We start from the raw sequence: 10,895 nt of genomic DNA, 5'->3' as shown, positions 1-10,895 counted from the left end.
CCTCCCTATGATATCTATGATATATTTATCTATAATCACTTACACTGGTCCTAGGACAACACTAAAAAAGCCATTGTGTTATGTCTCATAGCTGTCATTTGATAATGATAGGTATATCTGCACTACCTCATCATTAACAAGCCCTATTTCTTTGATTACCCCTTATTCAACAGTTTCTATAATAATATCTATTGCTATATAAAAATCACTTCAAAATTTGCCATTCTAAAACAACATTTATTATTTCAAAGTTTCTGTGAGTCAAGTATCTAGGTGCAGTTTAGCTGGGTGGTTGGTTCACGGTCTCTAACAAGCAATCAAGGCATTGGCCAGGGCTGCCAGTCATCTCAAGGCTCAACTGGTGAGGATCCTCTTCCAAGTTCATTCTAATGCCTGTTGGCAGCCTCAGGTTCATGCTGGTTGTTGGCCAGAGATGTAAGATTCTCTCCACATGAGTGTTTCCAGAAGGGTACTGACAATATGGCAGCTTGCTTCCCAGAGAAAGAGCTTTGAGAGAGAGGGAGAATGAGAGAGTGAGACAGTAGCAGGAACTAGGGAGCGGGAAGGAGGTGTCCATCAAAACAGAAGTCAGTCTTTTTGGAACCGAATTTAAGAAATATTACCCCATCACTTTTGCCATATTTTATTAGTTAGAATTGAGTCAATAAGTCTACTTTACACTCAAGGGTCGATAATTACACAAAAGTATGAATGCTAGGAGGTGAACTCACTTAGGGCTATTACAGTCCACTCTGGTTCCCACTGACTCACATCTTTCCCATATGTAAAATAGACTCATTCCCTCTCAAGGTTCTCAAAACTTTTACCCCTGAACAAAACCCAGAATTTCATAATCGAAATAAGGTCAGACGTAGATGAGGCTCCTCAGGTGAAGCTAAGAACTGCAGCTCCTGAAGGAACAGTTCCTGCAGACTTGTGAAAATGAACAGGTTATGTGTCCCCCAAACCGTCAACAAACAGTGATGGGACATTCAAAGCATTTCTGCTGTAGAAATCCTGCACAAAAAGAAGGAAAATGAAAGTCAAAAAAAAAGTCACTGGTCCATAGCAATTATAAAATTCAATCAGATCTTGAAACTTCCTTAATTAGGTTTCAGGGTTGAGAATAATTCTCTATGACTTTGGCTTTACTCTCTGTGCCCCTGATTTCAACCTTTGAGTTTCACCTGAATAGTTTTCTCAGTTTATTTCCTGCCTTGTAGAGTTTTGGAGATCTAATGCCCTCTTTGCATTTTGAACTCTGTTTTTCCCTTCCAGTTCAAATGGGCATTCTTCCTACTGCTAAAAGTCTCTCAAAAACTTTGTGTGACTCCTGTGAATCTCATTAGGTAAAAGCCACACCCACAAATGTCTTTGAGGAAAATCCTTAGGTTTCTTAGGATTCCTATGATTTTATTGAGAGGCTCTGTGAGGTACATTCTTAATCTCTTTAATAGGTCTTTTAAAGCCTGAATAGTACTCTGAAGTACCACCTTTGATCTTTCTGAGATGTATTACATAAGGTTCCTGGCTTCATCTCTAAAACATATTTTTCTGGAAGTACCCTGAATTGATTTTTGCTTCAAAGCTATGTCTTAATCTTAGCATCATTTTCTATCTGGAAGGGCTAAGAATTTTCAAAAACATGAAATTCTGGCTCCCTTTTGCTTAACAATACTTTCCTCAAATTTTTTTTCCTCTCTCCTTTCACATTTTATTATAAGCAAAAGTATAAAGCAGGCAATACATTCAATGCTTTGGAAATCTCCTTAGCAAGATAAGGACTCAATTAGGCTCATTTTCTAATTTCCATATTACTGCAGGGGACAGTGTGGCTAAGTTTTCTGCCATTACATAATAAGGGTCACCCACCTTTCCTCTAGTATCCAATAACATGATTTCATAACCCTTTGAGGCAGAAATTCTGATTTCTATTAACAGTTTGTTCAAGCAACTTAAGCTCTCTTGAACATACTCCTCAAAATCCATCCAGCCTCCTCCACTGCCCAGTTGCAATGCTGTTCTTGTACTTGTTATTTGTAATGACAGCACCCCATTTCCAGGTACAAAAATCTGTTTTAATTACTTATTGCTGTATAAAATTACCCTCAAGCATAGTGACTTAAAACAACAATTATTGTCTTACAATCTTTAAGATTCAGGAATATATAAATGCTTAAAGCAACCTTTAAAGTATAGATTTTTAAAACTTCTTATGATGGTGGTCTTTAGATAGAGGAACTGGATGACTAGGGGAAAGAGTGGAGGGAAAAATAGTTTTTTCCACATATTCTTTTAAATTTTGTGTCATATATGTGTATTACCTATTAAAATACAACAAAAATTAAGATCAAATATAATAAAGATCACCTCAATTTATATAGTGACAGTGAGAAAAAGAGAATCTTTCAGAGTAAAAGTGATCAAAGGAAAAATGTAAAAAGAGATGGTTCTAAAAATATGGAAGCTGTGGGGCAAGTTGCCTTTCTAATGAGGTAAAACAGGTGAGTCTCACCTTCTAAGGTGAAGAGATTCTAAAACATCCAGACAGTAGCTGAGCAAAATGGAATATATTTTGTGGAAAATGTTCTGTTTGGTTCTGGAAGAACTGGAGAGTGTAACTCATGGAAGCTTGCAGTGGTAGTGTAGTGGGCTTTGGCATCATGTGCACCTGGATGCAAATTCCATTTCTACCATTTTGATGCATTATCTGGAAAAATAATTTGAATTCTTTATAAATGTCTTGAACTCTAAGTTAAGATAATCATAATGTTGTCATTGTGGGAGTTGAGGAAAAATCTGTAATGCTCCAACAAAGTCCGACACAGAATAAAGTATCAATTGAAGACAGTGCCCATGATTATTAATAATTATGATATGACAATACTCTTTCTATACAACAGAATCAATTGTCATGTCTATGCTAGCTTACAGGGACTATCAGGGCCTTTTAGAAATACCAAATTTGCCAAAACCTGGTTTAAAATGAAAACAAATTAGAAACCCTAAAAAGTTCATTTCTATAGCACCCCTTAACATAATGTTATATTAAGATACAGTTTTGTTTTCACACAAAAACTTGTATACAAATATTTATCATAGCATTACTCATGATAGCCAAAAGGTGGAAACAACCTGAATGTTCATAAAGAAAAACTAAGTCCACAAAGAAAAACTAAATGTAATATATTTCTACAATAAAATAGTATTTGATCATCAAAAAGAATAAAGTATTGATACATGCTACAATATAAATGGGACCTGAAAACATACTAAGTTTTTAAAAAGTCACAAGTGTGTACATATTATATGATTCAATTCATATGAGTCCAGAACAAGTTTGTAGAGGCAAAAATACTCATTTTTGGATTCTCTTGAATGTCATACCATATTCCCTCCTAGTTGAACTTCCTTCTCTGCCTTCCTTATGTCTGCCCTCAAATTGCTGAGCACTGCTCAGGAAAATTACCCAACCAGGCAGCTTAGAAACTTTGTAAATGTGTGATCATTGAGTCTTCAACATGCCATCAAAAATCCAGCCACTTAAATCTAGTGTTCTATTTAGAACTCCCACCCACCACATTTGTAAACCTATACATTTTATTCCCCTTTCCATCTCTCCTCCCATTTCATCCCCTATTTCATTCTATCTCTCCATCACACCCATTACATGGAGGAGCTGTTCCCATTATTAAATACATGCTCTCCTACCTGTACTCTGAATCCCATAACTACCTGCCTTATTAAAGCCTTAACCTACTAGTAATCCCCTCACCTATCTTTAATTTCTCTAACTCACATTTCCTGTGAGCTTTCGAACATGCTAAAATCACTTCCACCATTCAAAAAAAAAATTAACTTAGTTGAATCACATATTCTCCTCTAGCTATTGCTCTGTCTTCTTTTCTTCAAACTAATCATCTCAAATGAGGACTCAATCTGGACCTCTTTACCATCTTAGGTAATGGTATTGCCATTCAGTTGAGCAAATTAAAAACCTCACCATCTCCACTTCTTATTCACTCCAGCATGTCTTCAACATGCTCCAATTCATCAAAACTGCTCTAAGATCAACAATGACCTTCATTGCATTTTGTGGGCTCTTCTAAGACTTCATTTTACTTGGCCTCTCAGTAACATTTGATACTGTTGAAAACACCCTCCTTCCTGCAATTCTCATCCCCCTTGACTTCTCTTTTCCCATTCCCTCATGGTTTTTCTTCTACCTTGCTGGCCGTTCCTTCTAAATCTTCCTTTTTAGCTCTTACTTTTCTATCTGGCTTTAAAGATTTTAAAACTATGAAGGCTTAAATGTAGGCCCTGTTTTGGTTTATATTTTCCCATAGGTAGTTTCATCTTCATGATGGGACTCCTAGGTATATTCCCAGCTAAAAAATCCTCTTCCAAGTTCCAGATACACAGGTTCCCCACGTATTTCTTCTTAAATGTTTAAAATTTATATTAAATCCAATAAATTTGAATAAACTCATGGTCATTTATCCTCAAACAGGTTTTCTCAGTCTGTCCAGGCTGCTATAGCAAATACCATAAACTGGATACCTTATAAACAACAGAATTTTATCTCTTACGGTTCTAGAGGCTGGGAAGTCTAAGACCAAGGTGCTGGCAGGTTTGGTGTCTGGTGAGGGCCCTCTTGCTGGCTCACAGAAGGTGCTTTCTTGTTTTTTCCCCACGTGGTGGAAGGGGAAAGGCAGCACTCTGGGTTTCATTTAAAAGGGCACTAATTCAATTCACGAGGTCTCCTCTCTCATAATCTAATCATCTCCCAAAGGACCTGTCTTCTAGTATGATCACATTGGTGATTACATTTTCAATATATGAATTTTGGAGGGACACAGTCAGTCAGTCCATGGCACAGGTCCTCTCCCATATCTTTAGGAATGGCACTGCAATCTAGAAACCCAGATACCAGTATTGGTCTTTATCTCTCCTTTACCACCTGTATCTACTCCAGCACTGAATAGACATTTTGCCACTTAAATATCACTTGTTTATGATTTTCAGATATATTACTCAATACAGCTTTTAGTCATCATATTTCCTATTTCCTATTTAGTGGCACTGCAGCATCAATATCCTGGGCCCAGGCAATCCTCCCACCTCAGCCCCACAAGTAGCTGGGACCACAGGCACATGCCACCACACCTGGCTAATTTTGTTTATATTTTGTAGAGACAAGGTCTCACTGTGTTCCCCAGGCTGGTCTCAAACTTGTAGGCTCAGGAAGTCCTCCTCCCTTGACCTCCCAAAGTGCTGGGGTTACAGGCATGAACTAGTGCATGTGGCTAGTATCTGCTATTTATACAACCTTAGGGACTCTCTTAGAACTCAGGAAAAGTAATATGCCCTGTATATCCATATTTAAACAATATGGATTAATGACATAAATGTAGAAGCTACAACTGTAAAATTAGAAGAAAACATAGGAGCAAATCATGACTTGGATTTGCCAAAGAATTCTTAGATATGAAACAGAAGCCATAAGCAACAAAAGAAAAATGAATGAGACTTCATCAAAATTAAAAACTTTGGTGTTGCAAAGGACACCATCAGTAAAATAAAAAGGCAACCCACCAAATGGAAGAAAACATTTGCAAATTATATATCTAAGGGACTTGTATCAACACTGTATTAAACTTAATAATGAAAGAAATAGTTATTCAGATCAATTTTTAAAATGATCCGAATATCTGTTTCTCCAGATGGCTAATAAGCACATGAATAAAAAGATGTTCAACACCATTAGTCATCAGGGAAACGCACATCGACACTATGAGATATAACTTCACACCCACTAGGATGGCTAGGATCAAAAAGACAGATAATAAGTGCTGATGCAGATGTGGAAAAATTGAAACCCCATGCATTGCTGTTGGGAATGTCGAATGGGTGCAGCTACCATGAAAAACCGTCTGGCCATTCATCAAACAATTAAACCTAGAGTTACCATCTGATCAAGTATTTTCTACTCTTAGGTGTTTTTATTTCTCTTCCACCCAAGAGAAATAAAAAGTTTTTGTTTGTGTTCACACAAAAACTTGTAAACAAATATTTATCATAGCATTACTCATGATAGCTAAAAGGTGGAAGCAACCTGAACGTCCATAAACAAAAACTAAATGTGATGTATTTCTACAATAAAATTTTATTCGGTCATCAAAAAGAATAAAGTACTGATACATGCTACAACTTAAATGAGATTTGAAAACATTATACAAAGTTAAAAAAAGTCACAAATGTGTACATATTATATGATTCAATTCATGAGGCTCCAGAACAAGTCAATTTATAGATATAAAAAGTGAATTCCTTGTTGCTTGTGGCTATGCGTGAGGAATGAGATGGGGGACTGGGAGAACAGCTAAAAGATGTGACTGAGGTAATCAAAATGTTCTAAAATTGACTGTGGTGATGGTTCCACATATCTGTGCATATACTAGAAACTATTGTACACTTTAAATAGATGAATGTATACTTTAAATAGATGAATGCCATATCAGTAAAGCTGTTTTTTTTTTTTTTAAAGAAAAGGCCTGGTTTGAAATAATGGGTGGTGAGAGGGGTGGCTCTTCATTAGCACCAGAGGGATGGGCAACTTTTTGCTCTGTGCCCACCAAGGTTGTCCCAGCAAATAGAAGGGAGTATGCATAGCAGTTAGGCGTGCACGTTCTGGAGTCAAATTGCTTGCCTTTGAACATTGATTCATTTTCTGTCATTTCCTAGCTGTATCATCCTAGCCCCATCATCTAGGTCTCAATTTCCTCATCTTAGTAACAATAGCACATACAGCAGAGGATGCTGTGTGGAGTGGGGTTGATCAAGTCAGAAGATCCATGTGCCTGACAGAGCATAAGCACCCTACAATTATGTCCTGGGAGTAGGTGTAACTTAGTTGACATTCCTTTACCATCTCAAAGTGTTTTCATCAGGGAGAACCGTTGTCTTAGTCCATAGCTACTCAAGCCCCTCTCGCTGGAATTACTTAGGCTTTTTACCCCCTGGATCTGTCCACTCCTCGCTCAGTCTTGAACTACACAGTACTTTGTTTCAACAGTTTTAGCCCAGCAGGTCACAGAGTATGACATGGATCTCACAACCATAGATTTGGCATCAGGTGTGCCCACATTGAAGTCTGGAATCTAGATTCTAGACACCCAAGTGCCTTTCTCAACTCCAGCTTTGTGCTAGATTACTTAGTCTTTATCACTGGACAGTAGCTTTTTTGCTTGCTTGCCCTAAACCAACGTTACCTATTGATACTACAGCCAGATCCTAAAGTGACCTTCTTGGATGTGCACTTAGAATTCTACTCTGTCTTTGACATCCCTGTCTCTTGCAGAAGTGAATATTGTTCTAGTACTTACCAGCTACTCACTGGCATCTTATTATAAGTGGACTGATTTCACGGAGCCATAGACCTCTACCCACCTAAATTAGGGTGCTCTGCTTCCTAGGCTTCTGCTGCCATATTCAAATGTCTGACCATCTACTCCATTTAAAGGAAATTCTCTTTAAAATTTGACCTAAGTGGTCAAATCTTCAGACCCAATAAATTAGAATGCCAGCAGTCCACTGAATTGGACACAGTAGAGTGGAATACTGGCTGTGTAAAGGACAGCCTTCAGCCTGGGAAGTCTCTTTGTATGGAATCAAGCCTCTTCCCTTCTGCCATGAATCAGCACCTGAGCCACCAGCGTTCATTTAGCTAAGCCCTAGGGAGGAAGTGAATTAATGAAAGATGTTAAATATTTCCTTGGTTGTAAATAGGTCTTTTGATGGTTGGAAGACTGGGGAGATTGGCAACTATAAAATTCAACACGTGGGGCTTAACAACTTACTTATAATAAAAGTCAAGCCCTGGTTTTTTTGTTGGTTTGCTTTCCTCCATTTTGTCTATGCCTTAGAATCATTAGCAGTGAAAATCTGAAATGTCACAATTTTACTCTGGAGTTTTGAAAGTTGCCAGTACTCCAGCTGAAATATACCTAGATTTACATATTTTCTATTTATTTATTGATGGAGATGGAGTCTCGCCCTGTTGCCTAGACTTGAGTGCAGTGGCACAATCTTGACTCACTGCAACTTCCACCTCCCTGATTCAAGCAATTCTCCTGCCTCAGCCTCCCAAGTAGCTGGGACTACAGACACATGTCACCATACTCGGCTACTTTTTTTGTATTTTTTTGTAGAGACGGGGATTCGCCATGTTGCCCAGGCTGGTTTTGAACTCCTGAGCTCAGGCAATCCACCTGCCTCAGCCTCCCAACGTGCTAGGATTACAGGCATGAGCCACCATGCCCGGCCTACATATTTTCTTTTTATTTTCCTCCTGTTTTCATAGAAAGTGAATAGAATTAGAAGACCAAGTAGTCATCAAAACAAACTCAAAGGCATTAAGACACATTACGAAGTCTTTTGAGGCAATCACTCTGTTGTCCATTGTCTCTTGGGGAAAGAAATGTTCTAGTTTTTTTCTGCACAACTGGGCATGTAGTTTAGCAACAACATTTACAAGCCTCCCCCTCCCTGCTCTCTCTTTTCTCTCTGCCTCCCCATCCACCACCTTTCTTACCTATACAAGATGAATGGGAGCTGGATTTTTAAAAAAATTTCTATGGGCTGTTGTCTAAAATCAGGAAGCCATGGTGACAGTTTAAAAGGGCAAAATGCTTTCTAAAGGATGACTGGAGGAAGGAATCATGTAATGTTCTAACTTGGGAGTCATTGATACTGATTCACAGGTCACTGAGATCCTTTTCTAACAAACTATAGAAATCAAGATGCAGTTTGTTTTTCCCAAGATTGGCAGATTAGAGGCATTCAGCATGCCTCAGCCCTTGCAAATAGCAAGATAGTATATAAAGATCAAGTCTGTGAGCTTTAATTCAAGAAGCACATGGTAATCTACCAGAATCTTAAAGAACAACCCAGATCCCAGTGAGGAAAACACCGGCAAACTGCCCTTGTGGCAGTGTTCAGCTGATAAAAGGAAAGAAAAAAAAAAATTCTGCCTGCATGAAAATAATTACAAAAATTAGAAGTGCTAGCATCTCCAGATGTGAAGGAACCAGAGCAAGAATTCTAGCACCATGAAAAATCTGAATGTAATGATACCATCAAAGGATTGCAACAGCTCTCCAGCAATGGTCCGTAACCAAAATGGAAACATGGCAATGGCAGAAAAAGAAAGTAAAGCATAGATTGCAAGGAAGCTCACTGATATCCAAGGCAGGGTTGAAAATCAGTACACCTTTCTCCTGCCAGCATTACAGGCCTGAACTCTCATGTGAAGGGTGCAATCCCTAAACTGGATTTGGGTAGTGGTGGGCTGGCACTCCCTTCTGACCTCTGGTGCAATAACCTCAGAATCAGACATGGCCCAGAACTTAAAGGATTTAGAGGAATGGCTGCATACTGAGTCCTGAGGCATGGTCATGGCACTGAAGCTGCTGCTGGGAACTAGTACTGTGGCCTTTGGTGTCCACAAATCCATGTTCACCATGGAAGGCAAACACAGCCATCTTCTTTAATCATATTGGTGGCATGCAGCAGGACACTATCCTGGCCAAAAGCTTCATTTCAGGATCCCCTGGTCTCAATACCCCATTAAGTATGACATTTTGGCCAGACCTTGAAAAATTTCCTCCCCCACAGGCTCAAAAGACCTGCAGATGGTGAACCCTGTGAGTGGTGTCTCAACCCAATGTTCAGGAGCTTCCTAGCATGTACAAACACCTAGGGCTAGACAACAAGGAATGAGTGTTGCCATCCATTGTCAAAAGAGTGCTCAAAAGTGTGGTGGCCAAGTTCAATGCCTCACAGCTGATTACTCAGTGAGCCCAGTTATCCATGTTGATTCAATAGGAGCTGACAGAGAGAACCAAGGACTTCAGTCTCATCTTGGATGATTTAGCCATCTCAGAGCTGAGCTTTAGCTGAGAGTACATAGCTACTGTAGAGGCCAAACAAGTGGTCCAGCAGGAGGCCCAGAATGCCCAGTTCTTAGTTTAAAAAAAAAAAAAAAAAAAAAAAAAAGCAAAACTACACCACCAGCAGAAGATTGCCCAGGCCAAGTGTGAAGCCGAGGCTGTCAAGATGCTTGTGGAAGCACTGGGCAAGAAGCCTGGCTACATCAAAATTCACAAGATTCAGCCAACCCAGAACATCTCCAAGACAATCACATCACAGAATCATATCTGTCTCATTGATGACAATTTTGTGCTGAACCTACAGGATGAGACTTTCACCTGGGGAAATAATGGCAGCCTCATTAAGGGTAAGAAATGAGCCTGGTAACAAAGAATTACACCCTCAAAGAGAAAGTGAATCTGCTTTCCAGTTTTTTGAGAAGCCAGTTAGGGGCCCAGCACAGCCCCACCCTGTCCCAGTATCATGTGAAAGTTCCCTGTACCTGCAGCTATCCTTCAAACTCCTCCTCGATAAAGAAAGACAAAGATCAGCCCTTTTTCTGTGGAATTACTTTTCTCCTCCCTGTGGTGGCCAGGGGTGTTAGGACAGTGTATAATGCTTCAGTGATTTCCTACAGTGTTGTTTCCTTCCTCAAGACTGAGAAGAGATAACCCCTAACCCAAGAATTCTCAATAAATTTTTGTTACTTAAAAAGAAAAAAGAAAAAATCAACACAAAAAATCAACACAAACTTCTAAAGCAATCCAGAAAATAAAGAGATAAATATCTTAAAAGAAAATCAGAGTTTCTAGAATTGAAAAACTCGCTTAAAGAATTTCAAAATAAATTAATGGCTTTATCAATGGACTGGACCAAGCAGAAAAAAGAATTTCAGAATTTGAAGACTGGTCTTTTTAACCTAATCTAACAAAAATAAAGAAAAATCGATCTTTAAAAATGAGCAA

The 10,895-nt window shown here is 38.8% G+C and overlaps 1 pseudogene; it reads left to right on the top strand.

The window, feature by feature from the left end:
* The first annotated feature begins 9,395 nt into the window (after window positions 1-9,395).
* LOC105715795 (prohibitin-2-like) lies at window positions 9,396-10,308 on the top strand (annotated as a pseudogene).
* Window positions 10,309-10,895: the final 587 nt, after the last annotated feature.

The sequence above is a fragment of the Aotus nancymaae genome, unplaced genomic scaffold (genome assembly GCF_030222135.1).
Source record: "Aotus nancymaae isolate 86718 unplaced genomic scaffold, 86718_ANA_hifiasm-v0.15.2.pri h1tg000010l, whole genome shotgun sequence".
Taxonomy (NCBI): Eukaryota; Metazoa; Chordata; class Mammalia; order Primates; family Aotidae; genus Aotus; species Aotus nancymaae.
This window is presented reverse-complemented; position numbering and strand designations above follow the sequence as displayed.